At 34.4% G+C, this 20,093-nt stretch overlaps 1 pseudogene; it reads left to right on the top strand.

Moving 5' to 3' along the window:
- Positions 1 to 16,787, top strand: part of LOC149176311 (uncharacterized) — a 71,458-nt pseudogene extending 54,671 nt beyond the window's left edge.
- Positions 16,788 to 20,093: the final 3,306 nt, after the last annotated feature.

The following is a 20,093-nucleotide window of genomic DNA, read 5'->3' as shown; positions in this document are numbered from 1 at the left end:
TATGAACCTTTTGTATGATATGATTTTTATATGGCTATTTTAATAACCATATTGTTGTTTTTATGTAATATATTTTTAAATGATTTTTGTTTTTAATGAGATTTGGATTTTTAAAATATATATATATATATATATATATATATATATATGTCTTTTTGCAAGGACATGGAGTAAAATACTATCGGGCCATGTGTCGATATCTTATTGGCCACATACACAAAGTGAGTCACATTTCCCTGTGCATCTTGCAAACATCCGACGTTGATAAGTTGGTCATACGAACTTAGATTGAGGTGTCGTTCACGCCATTGGGATTGTAACAACGAACACTATAACCTAGTGCCATTATTGCTAAGATTCAAGAAATGCAAAATTTGAGCCTCTAGAGCCACCTGGATCAGGAATGAAACCAAGGATTGCAGATGTGCAATGTGGGTGAATACAACATAGTTAAGAGATCTAAGTGGAGAACTTTATGTGAGTAGTTGCTATTGTGAGAAGCCAAGAGTGTCTGTGTTAAGGAAGAAGGTTGAGAGTACCTGTGTTAAGAAGAAGGTTGAGAGTACCTGTGTAGATCAAGAAGGTCGAGATATGAGGATATGTTGTTGTAGAATGAGTACAGTGGACCAGAGTATAGTGCTACAAGGGATGAGTATGGGAATATGTTGCTAGGTGGGAGTGAAGGTTGTTGACCACAACAGTGGGATCACTACAACAAAACATGCAATTTGCGCCAGATTTAGCACCATATTTTAGTGCATTTTTTTCTCAATTGGGATGAGCAGATTGACGCTAAATCTGGCTCTATTGTACAATTTTTAAAGAATCCTTTTTTGCGCCAAATTTTGCATCTTTTTTTACGCCAAATTTTGCATCATATTTTGCACCAAGATTTGCATTTGGTTTTACAACAGGTTTTGCTTCTAGTTTTGTGCCATTCTTTGCTTCTAATTTTTTGTCGTAATTTGCATCGAGTTTTACACCATCTTTTGCATCTGATTTAGTGCCTTTTTGCATCTAGTTTGTGCTAGTTTTTGCATCTAGTCTTATGCCATTTTTTGCTTCTAATTTTGTACTTATTTTTACATATATTTTTGCACCAGTTTTTATGCCTTTTTTTACACCATTTTTTTCATCCAATTTTACACCATATGTTGAATCTGATTTGGTGCCAAATTTTGCATCCATTTTTGCACCATTTTTTGCATTTTATTTGTCTCCCTTTTTTGCATCCTATTTTGCATCTAATTTTGCATCATTTGTTGCATCCAATTTAGCATCATTTTTAACACCATTTCTTGCATCCAATTTTGCATCCTTTTTCATCCTATGCTCAACCATGTATTGCGTTCACCTTTGCATCCCATTTTGTGTCTAACGTTACATTCAATTTTGAGCCATTTTTTTGTCTACTTTTGCATTTGTTTTTACACGAAGTTTTGAATCATTTATTGCACCTCATTTTGCATCCAATATCGCATCTCAATTGGCATCCAAATTTGAGCCATTTTTATGCCCATTTTTGCACCATTTTTTCTACTTTTGTGTCCAATTTTGCACCATTTTTTTATGTCCAATTTTGCATCCTTTTTGGTGTCTAATTTTGCACCTAGATTTTAGTTTGAATTTCATCTAGATATGCATCATTTTTGGCATCCTTGGTTTCACCCTTTTTAGTCCCATTTTGCATCTTGTTTTGTGTCTTTTCTTACATCCTTTTTGCACCCAATTTTGCATCCTAATTTTACACCATTCTTTGCATCCTCATTTTGGTGTCCATTTTTTCATCCTTATTTGCGCCCAATTTGGTATCCTTTTGTATGCCCTATTTTGTTCCCTTCCTTGTGTCTAGTGTCGCACCGTTTTTTAATTCTACTTTAAAACCCTTTTTGTGTAATTGTTTGCATCTTGTTTTGATGCCTAGTTTAACATCCAATTCTACTCCCAATTTTGCATCCATGGTTACATCCACTTTTGGCTTCTTGTTTAAAGTTTTACTTTTATTTCCATTTATGACCCCCTTTATGGGTTCATTTTACTAATTTCAATTACGTAGTGAAATATATTACAGTTTCTAAATATCATTTTACTATAGGATTTAATGCATGGTTAGATGAACATAAAACCCTCTCAGTTTATCCCAAAAACCTAGGACAACCCAATTAAGAGAAAGGTTGTTCTAAGGCTTAGGATTCTTAGTAGATCAAGATGTAGAGTATAGATTAAGAAAAAGAGAAGGAATTATTGTGGGTCCTCGCATGCAGGTCTTGTTGGAGTTTTTAGTGTAGCTGGGAAGCACTCCTATCTAGCTCCATAGCTTTGTCCTACACATAAGAGAGAGAAAAAATCAATCTTCACAACATAATATCTTGATAATCAAAACTATCAGAAACATATAAATATTACTGAATAAATAAATATAAACCAAAATCCCATACATTCATTAGTTAAATAGAATAAGTAAAGAATGAATAGCAGCATATGGAAGGAAGAACAACTAATCTATATTAATAAAGGAGTTGGAGGAAAGTTACAACCATTAGATGCAGTTGCAACAACACCTCTCCCAACTCCTAGTTCCAAAACTCTTCCTCTCAAGATAAATCTCAGCAGTGTGACAATACAAGAATTCACATCCTTTTCTCAATGGCCAAGCCTCCAATATATAGGAAAGTGAAGGTTATGAATATTTCCCAAATTCCTCATTAGTTCAATTTGGGCAAAATATTTTGGGTGAATAATGTTTCCTCATATAAAAATGGCCTTTTCCACTTTTTAGATGCTTTTGTGCTTAGGAAAAAGCTTCCCCATTCTTTATAGCTCTTTCCTGCTTTTGTATGCTTTTATTTTCTAGGAAAAAGCTAAATATGAGGATAAAGAGATCACATTCCACCATATGAGTTTCCGAAAGTGAACAATAGTGTCAAATTCTAGTTAACTCAAGCGTTTTTCCTCGTGTCTAAGTGAGAATTTTGGTAACAAAAGTTAGATGAAGGGGACAACTTGTTATAGACTAGGATAATGTGGTCCTCATGGTACATAACTTGTATTAGAGTCTTATATAATCTAGGAGAAAGGGGTATTTCAAACAACAACATAGTATTCTCCTCAAAGATGATGATGATTTATTTTCATGTATACCACATTTAAGAAGATATCACAATTCAAATTGATAATTTAATATTTGTAAACGAATTTAAGGGTAATTGACAACATTCATAAAAAAGATAGCAGTATCATCATATATAACAATTCTCCATAAAAAAATCATTGACAATTTTCAATATACATATATGACTACTAAATAAACACTTATCGCCGATATCATTATTCCAAGTTAAATTCACAACATTACATCCAAAAATAGTAATATCATCATACATAGTGATTCTCCATCAAAAAGCATTGATAGTTTTCAACACATATAATGTAACAAGATAATACTAATAATATCCTCATCATCTTTAATCAAATCAACTAAGATTCAAATGTGTTATTATCAGATCAAAATCTTTCGTGAACACCATTATTCTAAGGTAAATTCACAACATCTATCAAAAGATAGTAATATCATCACACATAATAATTCTCCATCAAAATAATGTTGATAATTTTCAATATATACATAAAATAACAAGATAAAAATGATAATATCATCATCATATTTAATCAAATCAACTAAAAGGCAATGTATGATTACCAAATAAAATTGTTTCATAGATATCATTATTCTAAGGTAAATTCACAACATCCATAAAAAAATAGGGATCTCATCATACACAATAATTCTTCATAAAAAATGTAAACAATTTTCAACATATTCATACGGTAACAAGACAATACCTATAATATCATCACCATTATTCGAATCAACTAAAATTCAAATGTATGATTACCATATTAAGACATCCCAACTAAATATAAAAAACAACATGTGACTAGCTAGCACCACGCAAATCATATTCAAGATCATCCTCATGATCATAATCCTGACCATCCTAATAATATCATCCACATAATCATCACCAACGCCATCTCCATCCTCACCATCATCTTCTATGATATATGATGTAATCTAAACATAGTCTATATCATCATCTTCGTGGTCATTACCTGTAGCGTTCTAGAAAAAAAATCAATATTACATGTTAGTACTAATTCTATAACACAATGCATATTTTTCTTACAATGCTAACCATAAACTGAGGTAGGACATAATAACATTTAATAGTACTAAAAAATAAAATGAAAATATGGTTTAAGATATATTGGAGATCCAATTAAGATTACACTTGTAATTCACATTAAGTAGTAGAAGCATTTTTTAATGCATGTGAAGTAGGTACCCATTTGCTCCCCATATTATATTGTGAATGTTTATTATGATGTCCATGCACGATTGGTAAATTAAGAGCTACTGCAAGTTTTATTTCAAATTACAATTGTAATTCAGATTAGAAATAGAAGAAATTTTAACAAAAAAAGAATGTCACATGAAAAAGTAAATTGTTTTTAATGAAAAATAAGTCACATACAATATGAATGTCACATGAAATATTGAGTTGTTTTTAATGCATGTACTTTTCTCTTTGATCCTAATGTTCATTCAAGAACAAATGCTCATAAATAATTACTTCATTTTATCCATTATCACACTTAATCCATTATACCTAGTGATGACAATGATTCTATGTGTTCCATTGCTCTGTAATTTATAATTTTCTAACAACATTCAGAAGCCCAATCTTTGAATAAATGATGTAGTGGGAAAGTAGTAAGAATTGAAAACAACATGGACAACCATGCATTTGAGTACACTCTTAGGAAGCGAAATTGATAATAGGAATTGCATCGTTCACTGTGTCACATTGGAATTGGTTCAGATCTTTTCACTTCAAACATGCATATTGAATTGCATTAAAGAGGCATAAAACCATAAGATGCATTCACATAAAAGAAGCAGAAATAAATAAAAATCATGAGAAGAAAAGACACAAACAAGTTTATAATGGAGTTCACCTAGTGTGGGTTATGTTTCCAGGCCCTACTCAATGTGGGGATGCCTCTTTCATTAATATTCAGCAAAATAAAATTAAATGCATGTACAAAAGACACCTTATACCTCCACTTCCAGGGATGGCCTGAAAATACACACCTATGCTGAAGAAATGGACTGCACCATTAAATTCCTTGTGAAAAAGCGTGAAAAATGACTGTAAACTTGACCCCTTTTGGCTTCGATCAAAATCTAGTTCCTCGAGAATTATTTCTCGTGGTTGACTGAAATTTGGCTGCTCAGATGAATAATCTGATCACTTCATCGTGTTCCTGGAAAAACACTAAGAAAAATGAGTGTAAAGTTGACCTCATTCTGAAGCTGTCAATTTCAGGTCCCCAGGGAATCTTAAAGATTCCTCAAGATTCCATAAGATTATTTTTTGCAAGTTGACTTAAATTCCGCTGCTCAAATCAAAAAACCAATCGCACCATCAAACTCTTGGTGAAATTCTGGTTTGTTTGGGTATAAACTTAACATGAATTTGACATTGTGAAAATTTGGCCCCAAGGGAATCTTTTAGATTCCTCCTCTGCATCAAAGAATATTCTCCACGAAATTCATGCCAGGCATGGTTCCACTACCTCAGCATTATTATCCTATTTGGGTAAGTGCAATAGCGTTATTATAGGGGAGGAGAAGCACAAGTCGGGGGGTTCCATGGGCGCTCCTCTGTTCCCCATAAAATGGAAAATGTTTGTGTTTAAATAAAAATAACTCGAGCAGATTAACCAAAACCATGAGTTGGCATGTTGGTTAGATTGTTTGCCATTAAAAAAAACACGGTCCAAAGGGTCGCGAGTTCAGGCCTCTCGCCGACCTAATTTTAGATAAAAAAATGGAATATATTTGAATACCCACTGCTGGAACCCTTCATAAATTTGGCATAAAGTTTGTTTTGAAATCGATATGTGTAGTCGTTGGGTATTAATGGCGTGTGTGTGTGTGTGTGTGTGTGTTGTGTATGTGTATAATCAACACTATGCCATAAATATTACATGCACATTGGTTTGAATAACCTATTTTTTGTTTTTACATGGTATCTTTTTTTAAATCTTTTGAAAATAAATGGTTGAATTTTATATGGTTATGATATATAGTATGAACCTTTTTTATGATATGATTTTTATATGGCTATTTTAATAATCATATTGTTGTTTTTATATAATTTTAAATGATTTTTGTTTTTAATGAGATTTGGATTTCTAATATATACATTTTTTTTGTCTTTTTGCAAGGACAAGGAGGAAAATACTAGTGGTCCATGTGTCGATAGCGTATTGGCCACATAAGAAAAGCGAGTCTCATTTTCTTGTGCATCTTGCAAACTTACGACGGTGATAAGTTGGTCATACGAACTTGGATTGAGGTGTCATTCACGTCATTGGGATCGCAAGGATGAACACTATAACCTGGTACCGTTATTGCTAAGATTCGATAAATTCAAAATTTGAGTATCTAGAGCCACTTGGATCATTCCTCCCCATTGAGGAGCTTTTGGTACTCCAAAAGCATGAACATAATCTGCAATCTGTTGTACTCCCTTGTCAGCACAACAAGCACCCTAACAGGGCACACTTCCTTCTCCTTCACCTTTGTTCTTCGGAGCCATAAGTGCTTAACCGACACTTGTGTCCTCTGCAAACTTGTAGTACATCTTTGCAAAATACATGTTCTTTTAAAATACCAAACATGACCCAAGCAACTCCATACTTTCCAAGAGTTTATAAGACAATATTTGGTCAATTTTACATCAAAATCATAACATGAAGCAATACCCCAAATATCATCATGTTGCTTTCATAAGTGATGGAAAACACTTGATCACTTTTACAATAATTTCACATCATGTGATTTTCAAAACACAGCCACGAAAATAAACTATCTCTAAAAGAACCATCTCTCATACAACAAAGTGAATGGGTCATATTTCTGTAGTTGTTTTTCTTGTTGAACATCTTCACCAGCTAGTTCCTTCATAGGTTTTTTCTGGTCATGAAGTACCTGGCATGTGGCCCTCTGGTGCCCATCCTTGTTACACTGATTGCAATGATTCTTTCTCCTCCAAACTTTCGGCACTGTCTTACAACACTTATTCTTGGTGTGCCTCTGATAAGTTCCCGTGGAATCCTCACTATCACTAGAATGCGATGAGGTGCTCCCATAATCTGTCATTGGTTGGTTGCTGGTTGTCTTGGAGAATTTTCCAACCTCTTTTTGGACATACTCAAGTCCTACAAAACAAGGAAATTCCTCCACTTTGATGGGATTCACAATGCCTTGGCCATTAATACCGAGGCCCTTTCCTTGATACCCCATCTTCTTCAACAATGATCCAATTCCTGGAGTATTTTCTCAAAAGCATTGAAATCATCATCATAAAAAGAACATGAAATTGCATAATCACTTTTTACCTTAGGCTTGTTATGCTACAAATTTTCCAAGGCCTCCTCCTTGGCTTGTAACTGACGCTACGACCTTTGTTTCTCCTCCTCTACTTTTTGTAGGAGTCTCCTTAGTTCAGCATTCTCTGCCTGAATGCTTTCGTTGATCTCTTTGAGGACTTCGAGCCATGCAACATTTGGTTCCCTCCTCATTTTTGGCACAACATTTGCTAAAATATTTTCCTCATCCCCTGAATTGGATCCCAAGTCAATAGGTCCATCTTCTGCAATCCCAAGAGTTGCAATTTTCATCCCATCACCTAAGTTTGATCCTAAGTCAATTGGTCCGACAGCTGAAAATACGGCAACTATAATCTTCTCATCATCCTTTGATTTAGATTCTTAATCTTGTTGCACAGTTGCAACTATCTTCTGCTTCTCTTTTCTTTCATTCCTCTTTGGCCTCAATTTTGCATGCAATTTCCAATAATGCTCCTCATCATGCCCTTCTTTCTCACAATGAGTACAAGAGTGCTTTGCTTCTTTTCTCTTAGTTGTTACTCCCCTCTTTGGGCGGTGATCTTACTTATGCTTCCCCCTACTTTCAAGATGTACAACCTTCACACTAGCTTCATTAAGAGTTTTAGGTTCAAATAATAACAATCGATGACACAAATAACCATGCAATGAGCCAATGTCTTTCATCAACGTTTCAAGAGAGTCTAATGGAACATTCAATGCTAATGCTTGTTTCCTAAACTCCTCTATAAAATTTTGAACATTTTGTCCTTTAAATTGTTTCAAATGGTGCCAATCCATCATGGCCTTCTGTCTATAACCCAATGGGTAAAATTTTCCTCCTAACGCAGAACGAACTCATACCAAGATGAAAGAAGTTTACGACTATTATTACCATCTTTCTGCAGCTTTCCTTCCCACCATACGAGATCCGGGCCACTCAATTGAAGGGATGCTAGTTGGATCTTGGCTTCACCCTGTTTGATTCATTGTATGTGACAATATAGTTCAACCTATCTGATCAAGTTATCTATCTTTTCTGCATTATATTCTCCACTAAACACAGGTAAATAAAACTTGACATCCAACTTGAAAAAGGGATTTTTATGAGTTTTTCTACCTATAGGTTGAAGAGAAGAGGAAGAAGAATAAATTTCACTAGAATATGGAGAGGGAGGTTCAGGGTTCTCTTCTCCTCCTCCTTCATTATTCACCGAGGCATGATCATTTGGTCCTTCCTTCTTCTCTGGTTTCGCCATATTTTTTTATACTCTACAAAAAAATTGTCCACTTTTTATGCTATGGCGTAGAAGGCCTTGTGATAATTTTTATCTTCCTCCAACCAAGCATATTCATCTGCCATTTTCCTCCTTTGTGTTGAACGCCCCGCTTCTGGATCAAAGGACTTAAGCTTTCCTTCACCTCAATGGAGCTTTGTCCTAGTTATCATACACTTTCAATTTACATCAACAAAAGATCCACTCTGATATCAAACTTATTCTAGATCTTTTCACTTCAAAGATGCATACTGAATTACATTATAAAAGCATATAACCATAAGATGAATTCACATAAAATAAGTGAAAATAAATGATAACCATGAGAAGAAAAGACACAAACAATTGATAATGGAGTTCACGCAAGGTGGGTTACGTCTCTGGGCCATGCTCAATGTGGGGAGGCCTCTTTCATTAATCTTCAGTGAAATCAAATTACATGCATGTACAAAAGAAATTCTAGGGATGGCCTGAAAATGCACACCTATGTTGAAGAAATGGACCACACCATTGAATTCCTGGTGAAAAATCGTGAAAAATGATTGTAAACTCGACCGCTTTCTGCTTCAGTCAAAATTTGGTTCCCCAGGAATCTCAAAGATTCCCCAAAGATTCTTTCTCGCGAGTTGACTAAAATTCGGCTGCTCAGATTTAGAATCTGATCACATCATCGTGTTCCTAGAAAACAATTGATAAAAATGAGTATAAAGTCGGTCTTGTTCAACAAATGTTAATTTTGGGCCCCTAGGGAATCTCAAAGATTCCTTAAAGATTTTATTTTCCAGGTTGACTTAAATTTCACTGCTCATATTAGAAAACCAATCATACCATCAAAATCCTAGCAAAATTCTGGTTCGTTTGAGTATCAAATTGGCATGAATCTGACACTATGAAAATTTGGCACGAAGAGAATCTTTTAGATTCCTCCTCTGCATCAAAGAATATTCTCCTTGAAATTTGTGCTAGACATGGTTCCACTACCTTGGAATCTATGCGAACTCCTATGTTCCCCGACGAATGGCGAAATTTTGTGTTTAAATAAAAGAAAACTCGAGTGGATTAACCAAACACAAGAGTTGTCATGTTGGTTAGATTGTTTTCTATTAAAAGAAGCATGGTCCAAAGGGTTGCGGGTTCAGGCCTTCTTCCGACCTATTTTAGACAAAAAATGGAATATATTTGAATGCTCACTACTGGAACCCTTCAGAAATTTGGCATAAAATTTGTTTTGAAATGGATATGTGTAATCGTTGTGTATTAATGGTGTATATATATTATCAACACTATGCCATAAATATTACATGCGCATTGGTTTGAATAACCTCTTTTTTGTTTTTATATGATATCTTTTTTGAAATCTGTTGAAAATGAATTGTTGAATTTTTTATGGTTATGATAGATAGTATGAACCTTTTGTATGATATGATTTTTATATGGCTATTTAAATAACCATATTGTTGTTTTTATGTAATATATTTTTAAATGATTTTTGTTTTTAATGAGATTTGGATTTTTAAAAAATATATATATATATATATATATATATATATATATATATATATATATATTTGTCTTTTTGCAAGGACATGGAGTAAAATACTATCGGGCCATGTGTCGATATCTTATTCGCCACATACGCAAAGTGAGTCACATTTCCCTGTGCATCTTGCAAACATCTGATGTTGATAAGTTGGTCATACGAACTCAGATTGAGGTGTCGTTCACACCATTGGGATTGTAACAACGAACACTATAACCTAGTACTATTATTGCTAAGATTCAAGAAATTCAAAATTTGAGCCTCTAGAGCCACCTGGATCATGAATGAAACCAAGGATTGCAGATGTGCAATGTGGGTGAATACAACATAGTTAAGAGATCTAAGTGGAGAACTTTATGTGAGTAGTTGCTATTGTGAGAAGCCAAGAGTGCCTGTGTTAAGGAAGAAGGTTGAGAGTACCTGTGTAGATCAAGAAGGTCGAGATATGAGGATATGTTGTTGTAGAATGAGTAGAGTGGACCAGAGTATAGTGATACAAGGGATGAGTATGGGAATATGTTGCTAGGCGGGAGTGAAGGTTGTTGAGCAGAATAGTGGGATATTGAAGGCAGAGGAGAATATAGAGATGAAATCAGGGAAAGTAGTTGTCAATTACAGAGAGAAGAGATTTCCTTATTTAGTGTGGGTTGGTTCCCGTGAAATTGGGATTTGTTGCTTCCATCTTAGTGGATGTTTGAGTAGAGCTTGGGGGTTGGTGCCTCCTGTAACTTGGTGCTTGCATAAATACAAGGAGATGCAATTTGGTGCTTGCAAAAAATCCATGAAGTTGGTGCTTCAGTTCATGCTTCTGGTAAGCTGATGAGTTGTCTGCATAAGAAGGGAGTTAGTGCTTCCTACTAGTGGGTGATAGAAAGAAATCAAGGGGTGTTGGTGCTTCCTGTGAGTGCTAGCTCACAAACATTGATGTAATAGAGTAGGAGCTCTTATTTACATCATAATAAGAAACAAGTTTTGGTGGTTTTTCTCCTAGAAAGGTTTCCACATTAAACCTCGGTCTTCATGTGTATGTTTCTCATGGTGTGTGTATTCGTGTGTTGATTTATTCATATTTCTACAAATGATACGATGTTGATGATCACATGAATGGTTGCCAAGTTTAAATGAGAAAATTATACATTATCATAAAAGGTTAGAAGTTAGCCTTAATATTGATTCACTCCCCTCTCAATATTAACATTGCTTCAAACAATTGGTATTAGAGCTCGGTTCCTTAAGAAACACCTTAACCACTTGAAGGTATATGAAAAGGAAACAATGGCTAATCGGGTTTGACTATAACCAAAAGGAGTTCCATTTTTTAATGGATCATGCTATGAGCTCTGGAGGATTATAATGGGAGCTTGTTTAATGGTCATCAATGAATGTGTTCGGCTATCTGTAGAATATGGAGAGAAGAATGAGTTTAATACAGAATCCAAGAGGATTATAATGAAAGGGTTATCAAAATCAAATGTTGATAAAGTAAGACATTGCAAGACAACAAAGGAAATGATGGACAAGTTTCAATGTATGTATGGAGGAGATAGTCATGAGGCTCATGAGAAAGTTAAAGAACCTTGTTGCTCAAGTAGTGAACCGGAACACACAAATGTTGGTTTTGGAAATGATAAACAAAAGAAGAGAAGAGAAGAAGTCAAAGAAAACATCCCAGAAAAGAGATGTTTAGAAGATTGAAGATATTCCTCTTAATGCACATGTTGTTTCTCATCACTCTTAAGAGGATGATGAAGAATTAGATGAAAGGCCATGCTACTCAGAAGGTCATCTATTATTTTGTCATAGTTGTAAAGAGATAGTTCATTTAGCGACTAGATCCACATATTCCTTTTATGAAGATAAAGACAATCATACATCTAGTTGTTGTGAAGAGAGACCTACATTTGTAGCAATAGCTAATGAGGGTACCTCAGAGGAAGAAGAGAGATCCTATGTGTTCTCATCCATTGGAGAAAATAAGAGTACCCTTGGTTGTGATGAAGAAGGGATGCTCCTCAGACGAGTGGAATATTCCATGGACATAGAGAGGAATTTGGATTGTCATGGTGGCTAATCTAGCCTCTCTGATAATAAAGAAAAGGATCTACTTAGGAGGAAGTTGATCTCTTCTCTAAAAGAGATTGTTGGGCCTCAAAATTGTCCCTATTCTCACTCCATTATTCACCAATACCTTCACATTACTTCCATATTACCTTCATGTCACCTCCATTCCACCTCCACATCATTACATTTACCTCATCATTGGGTTATAACTATACTTTTCCAAAGTTTATTAATTCTTAACATTTTTAAGTGGATTTATGGTTAAACTTTAGAAAATAATAAGCTTATACTTATACCTAACAATTAGAATGAGTTTTTTGACATGTGTAGGTACAAAGGAAGCTTCCAAGGCATCTTTATGTGGCACTCTATGTTCAAATTCGAATTTGAGGAGATCATGTACCTCATGGAGAAGATCATGGACCTCATGGAGGAGATCATGGAGGATAGGGTTATGTGTCACCATTGGTTGAGAGATATGTGGATTTGAGGAGGGAATAGTGGATCATCATTATGAGTTTGTTATCATAGCTTTTGTATAAATAAGAGTGTTATCTCCTTCATTTGTAATCTTCGTTTTGTAATCTTAGTATCTTATAGGTTGGTAATGAAAAGTTAGATTGGAGAATCATTGTAATGGTTGTAATTTCAATTTGCAATTGATGATGAATAAAACGGAGCTCCTTTGATCCTCTACATTTGACTTCTCTTTTGGTATGCTTGTGAATACTTGGAAGGATCCCCATTGCCTAGCAAGTACACTTTTATTTTGGTAGGCTTTTATTTTATGTTTGTTTGTGAATTTCATTAGATTAAATTATTAGGTTCATATGTTTGAAATATTAACGAATGACCTTTCGTAAGAAAGTATTAATGTTTCCTTCAATGAATCTGACTTGTTATTTAATGTTTGATTTCATTAGTTTAAGTTTATGATTTATATGCTTGAGATATAAATGAATAGTCTCTTGTAAGAGAGCTTTAATATTTCATGCAATCAATTAGAATTAGGTTTTGTCGATTAAGATGATTATAAATATTAATGAGTAGTCTCCTGTAAGGGAGATTTAATATTTCTTACACTTATCACAATGTCTTTTAATTTTTTAGATTTCATTTTGTTAAATGACTGAATAGGTGTTGGAGATCCCAATGAAAGACCTCTTGTAAGGGAGCTTTGGAATTTCTTCACCTAGCTTAGTTTAGTTTGTCTCTAAGTCCATATATATTGGATGATCCTTGAAAGTTACTTACCCGGATTGATAGTAATGAAACTCTAATTTGCATCCGCATTTTAGAACAAACATTTTGGTGCCGTTGCCGGGGAGGATGATTTAGAGATAGACTTAGGAAGTTAATTTTATTGCAATTTATTTTTATGGACTAACTTGTGAAACCTGGTGACAACAGGATCTTCATAAAGGAGTTCAAGTTTAAGTTTTTATTTTTATTTTTCGTACTTAGCTAGTTTCAAATTCAGTTATTTTAAACCCCCCATTTCTTACTAATCCATCTACGGATGAGAAATTTGAAGATGATGAATAGGTACATCTTGGAGAGCAAGGAAAATATCAAAGACTGGTTTCATAAGAACCTTGCGCCAAATCCAAGTTTCAAACAGGTTACTCACATCCTTGCAAACAGTTAGGTAAGAATTTTAAATTTAGATGTGAGAAATTTTGAATTTTTAGTATGTAGATGGCTTCATTGGAAGCATGCTTTTACCTAGGAAATAAAAAAAAATCTCTCAAGTTAATGTAGAATAGATTAAAATAAAAAATAAAACGAGATCTCGTAGAATTTTCTTTTAGTCTTGTTTCTAAAAAATAAAAAATCATCATGAATAACTTAAAAGAGTTGCTTCATCTTCACATTTCTATATCTTGTTTCTGTATCACGGGTAGGCCAGGAGCTTGATTTTCGGAAAGCTTTGTCTTCCGAGAGTCTAAACGCCCCTGCGACATTGCAGAAAGAATGTAGATAATGCTAGGTTTGATTGCAGATCTTGATTGTGTTTATTATCCATCCACGCTAACCTGCATAAATAAAAATAAATCAAGAGATTAGTATGCTCTCTTCCTGCGATCAGGAAGATTAGAAAATCTATCGATTTATTTCACATAAAAATACTCTCGCTGGAAAATTGATCTGCGATATGACAATAAAGAATTTTGTGAATGAGCAAAAGATCATCTTAAAAAATTAGATAAAATTTAGTTTTTTTTTGAATTTTAGTTTAAAAAATAATAAAAATAAATAATGAAAATAAAAATTCCCACATGATAATAATATATATCATATATATATTATTATTAATTTTTTTTTTTTTTTGAAAACTAACCATTTTTTAGAGATAGGTCCAATTTCATTTTTTTAAATAAAAAGAAAAAATATAAAAAAAAAGCTGTAATCTTGGCACACTGATAAACACCTTCAAATACCTCTATCTACACTAGTTCTCAGCGAAGATGAGACCATCCAAGAAGCCAATCAAATGATCATGACTTCCTTTACTGTGAAGGCATATAAGGCTGGGGCCTTAATATTCTAAACAAGTAATCACGTATCTCTAGTAGTAAGCGTTCCACAAGAGAAGGGTAGCTAGACATGTTTGACATCAGTTCATGATGCTCCAGAAAGTACAGAACACACATATGGGCCAAAAATTCCCAATTACAAACCGCAGGAGGGTTTATTCGTGGAATATTAGATTGAATGATCAAATGTTGAGTGCTTGCGTTCGTAGCTGCCTTATTACAGGAGAGGCTCTTGGGCATAGTTTTAGAGTTCATAATGGATGGCTTAATATATCTTCTGAAAGATGCAATTGAATAGGAGGCTCTGGAAGAAGAGAATTTTAGGGCCTGGAAAAGGAAAGGAGAGTTGAATAAATGAGGGCCTGCTGCAAATGTTCTCGTTAATTACAGCTCAGGCCTTTGTCAAGGACGTTACTGCGTTCCTGCCTGTGCAAGTTGTACTCGTGGAGTGCTGTGTGCTTCTAGAGCAGAAGAGATAGATTCTTCTTTTGTGCAAGATGGGATGCGTGTTCAGATAGCTTCTGCTGGACTACTGACAAGATAGAATAAGAGTGGTCCTGTTCAAAGTCGGGAGTCTCAACTTCTGAGAGTAAGTTCTGATGAAACTCAAGGTGAAGAAGCAGTTCCATTTCAAAATTAGAAAAATGCAGAAAACAAGAGTGAATTATCAGATTACAAACCCAATTACTCCCATCGCCTCATAGTGGATGCCAACATCCTCAGAACGCAACCCCTTAAAAACGTCAGTTTTAAAAAGAGATTTGTGATCGAACCAGGACAAATCTGGAAAAACTGAAGACATGGGTTTTTTCCGGAACAGAATGAATTACATAACCCAGAAATTGTTTGCTTGAATTCCTAACGGTTTGAGAGGAAACCGCGGTTCTTCGAAACCCTATTTTGATAACTGCGTGAAGGAAAAAACAATTTTTACAATTAATGTGCAGAGAATTATGGGTTTTGCTGGCAGTGAAGCAGATTTTGAGCGATTTGAGTGATTTTGCATGCAGATTTATTGGCTCGATTTGAGCGATTTGCACCCTCACATGTTGCATGGCTCAAAATGAGCATCTACATACCAAAGCCAATACGCCCATCGTGACGCTGTCAAAGAATTTTGATCTGGTCTCTCTCTCTCTGCTTATTTGTTGAGCAGAAAGGGTTCCTCGCTCTTAAATTGGGTCCATCTTCTTCAATTATACCATGTTCTGTTATACATCCGGATTCAGCCTCATGTTTAGCACATAATGGCAATGCAATGTATACAACGTTCAGGAAGACATATCCATTATATTTCTCATTGACGTTTGTGTCGTATGTTGTCCTTCATCTTCAAAAGTTTATGGAGTCTCCCATGCGGACATGTTGGAATGCTATTAATGGGGTTGTGCGCTCTACATCAATCTTGTCGGCCTTTGTACGAATATTTCAGGGAGTTATATGCTTGCAAAGAAAGGTTTCAACAAGGGACCATAAGCTTGTGTATTGGTTTGCTAGAGGCATGGCTGTTTTGTCTGCTTGCTAGAGAAGAAGAGCAGACGAGACGAATTAGCTCTTTATGTGCTTCCTCGAGCTGCAGATTCATTGTGGTATATTTTAGTGAACAAACATCTACTTCCAAATATAAGAAACGCTGAAGTGGCACTTTTCTGCCTATGCATGGGAGGAATAATGTATTATATGGAGTATGAACCAGATACAGTGGCTCCCTTTCTAAGAGGGCTGATAAAGCATTTTCTTTCTTGCCAAAGAAGTACAGCTGACCAGCCTCCCAACCTTGCGGCTTCATATTCCTATGTCAACACCTTGAACTCTAGACATACTGCAAATTCAGAAGATAAACATGCTAGAAACTCACGCAGTACATCAAGGACAAGAGAAGAGTTGAATCTGGAAGCCTTTTCTGGACTTTGACCACAATTTTGAAAAGGGAATCTCTTTTATTTAAGTGGAGTGATATGGTATGTTTTAGCTTTTCCCTTGACATAGTTAAATTCATTTTTTTTCTCCTCTTAAAATTCATTCTCAACATTCTATTTTTCACCAGTGACTTGGAGTAGGCATTGATTGCTGTATGCTTTTATAATGTACTCATCTGCAGGACACAACAAATCTATAATGCCAAGCTTTTCGCCATGCACAAAAGTTAGCTGACAAAAACAGGGAGTAAATTTACTTTTCATGGTTATTTCTTTAAGAATGGATTGATACTAATATCATGAATTGAGTTAATTTAAACATTTTGATTTTCCTTAATCTATTTTATTTGGTACGGAATTTTTGCGTAAGAATCATGAAGGAAATGGCCATTTCTTCTTAAACACACTTATGTTTTCTTTCTGCCAAGTTTTTTTTACAGGTTACAATATAATCAAGAGATCGTTAAGGAGATTAAATTGTGATGAAAATTGGTCTTCCAAAGACTAAATTCATGAAAAATTCTAAAGACAAATCCATGTCCACAACCACTACCTTCCACCTCCTTTTTTGAAAAAGATTTTGAATTCCACAAATTGTAAAGCCATAAAGCATGCCATTTCCATATCCATTTTTCACAGCAAGAGTTATTATTCATTCACTATGCATTTCCTTTCATCCATTCCTAACCCACCAATAAAAGCAAAGAATTTCCATTTCCTTTTTCCTACTATTTTTCATTTTCCACCAATAAAACCCTACTTCTACATATCATTGAGTCAAAGTCCTAGAGTCTAATAATCTTTAAAAAAACACCTAGAGACTTGCATGCTATAATGGCAAGTACTCTTGCCAATGAACAATGGAAGTACATTAATATTCCTTGTTCATTGGATCTTGTAGGTGACTCGACCACAACAAATTTATTCGTACCTACAAAGATGTGTTAGGCATCTTGACTCCCATTGGAATCAATGGTGGGAGCTCTCATGTTGGCTAGTGGCATTCATTAATGGCCACTAAGTCAACAACTTCTTATTATGTTTGACAACAAGACATTTATTCACATAACAAGATTTGTGCCATCGAGCGTTGAAGACTTGAAGACCCATATTTTGTAGCAAATGAAGCAGATTTCCTTTCATTGTTTTTCAGTTTTTTTTGATGTAGATGACTTGAGGACAAGTCAATAAATAAGGCTGGGGGGAAGTGTAAATTCTGAATTTTGTATACCTTCCAAGCCTTATACATTTTCAGCCACATTCAGTAGCAGATTCTGAACATTCAGCAGAAGATCCAACAACAGATTTAACAACAGATGCAACAACAATAAAAGATTCACTTTTTCGATTTCATCCACCATTTTCACAACCAAGTCAAGAAGACTATGAACAAGAATTTTGCAGCCACATGTGCACAACTCTCATTCATTTTTGGAAGGGTAAGTTAAGGTATGATATTTTCTAACTTTTAACCATTTAATTCCTGGAAAAGTTAGAATAATAATTTTTGGAAAAACTTCACTTCCTTTCATCATATTTGTCAAATTGCCAACATCATCAGTTGAAGGGGGAAATACATTCACATTCATATGTTTCCACATTCATATAACATCCATATTCATATATCACATTCTAAAACCCACATACCTTCAAAATATATTCACTATTACATGAGCATATAAATGGCTTTGTCAAAAGTATTTAAAAGTTAATTGGATGCCAACACAATCATGGTTGTTACACAAGAACCAACCATGATGCATCCCAACAAAAATACTCTGCAATAAAAATCACATTATCAATAGGCAAAGATTATACATTAAAATTGAATGCAACAAACAAAATATGGTTGAAACACAAGAACCAACCAAGCTGCAGTTCATCAAAAACCCTTTGCAAAAGTTAAGTAAATGATATCATGCAGAGTTTAAGCCAAAGCTCAAGTATCAAAAAGTAATGTAATAGATTGCATGAGGACATGCAATACCTTCAGTTTGGGGGTATGTTGGGCCTCAAAATAGTCCCTATTCTCACTCCATTATTCACCAATACCTTCACATTACTTCCATATTACCTTCATGTCACCTCCATTCCACCTCCACATCATTACATTTACCTCATCATTGGGTTATAACTATGCTTTTCCAAAGTTTATTAATTATTAACATTTTTAAGTGGATTTATGGTTAAACTTTAGAAAATAATAAGCTTATACTTATACCTAGCAATTAGAATGAGTTTGTTGACATGTGTAGGTAAAAAGGAAGCTTCCAAGGCATCTTTATGTGGCACTCTATGTTCAAATTCGAATTTCAAGAGATCATGGACCTCATGGAGAAAATCATGGACCTCATGGAGGAGATCATGGAGGATAGGTTTATGTGTCACCATTGGTTGTGAGATATGTGGATTTGAAGAGGGAATAGTGGATCATCATTATGAGTTTGTTATCATAGCTTTTGTATAAATAGGAGTGTTATCTCATTCATTTTTAATCTTTATTTTATAATCTTAGTATCTTATAGGTTGGTAATGAAAAGTTAGATTGGAGAATCATTGTAAGGTTGTAATTTCAATTTGCAATTGATGATGAATAAAACGGAGCTTCTTTAATCCTCTACATTTGACTTCTCTTTTGGTGTGCTTGTGAATCCTTGGAAGGATCCCCATTGCCTAGCAAGTATACTTTTATTTTGGTAGTCTTTTATTTTATGTTTGTTTGTGAATCTCATTAGATTAAATTATTAGGTTCATATGTTTGAAATATTAATGAATGACCTTTCGTAAGAAAGTATTAATGTTTCCTTCAATGAATTTGATTTGTTATTTATTTTTTGATTTCATTAGTTTAAGTTTATGATTTATATGCTTGAGATATAAATGAATAGTATCTTGTAAGAGAGCTTTGATATTTCATGCAATCAATCAGAATTAGGTTTTGTTGATTAAGATGATTAGAAATATTAATGAGCAGTCTCCTGTAAGGGAGCTTTAATATTTCTTACACTTATCGCAATGTCTTTTAATTTTTTAGATTTCATTTTGTTAAATGACTGAATAGGTGTTGGAGATCCCAATGAAATACCTCCTGTAAGGGAGCTTTGGCATTTATTCACCTAGCTTAGTTTAATTTGTCTCTAAGTCTATATATATTGGATGATCCTCGAAGGTTACTTACTCGGATTGATAATAATGAAACTCTAATTTGTATCTGCATTTTAGAACAAACAGAGATCAAGTAGTTTTTAGAAGAAAATCTAAAGCAAAATGCCCAATTGCAATAATATGAGCTTGGGAATGA

The sequence above is a fragment of the Pinus tabuliformis genome, chromosome 4_1, assembly GCF_031772625.1.
Source record: "Pinus tabuliformis cultivar Carrire ecotype Pingquan chromosome 4_1, CPIR1, whole genome shotgun sequence".
Classification (NCBI taxonomy): Eukaryota; Viridiplantae; Streptophyta; class Pinopsida; order Pinales; family Pinaceae; genus Pinus; species Pinus tabuliformis.
This window is presented reverse-complemented; position numbering and strand designations above follow the sequence as displayed.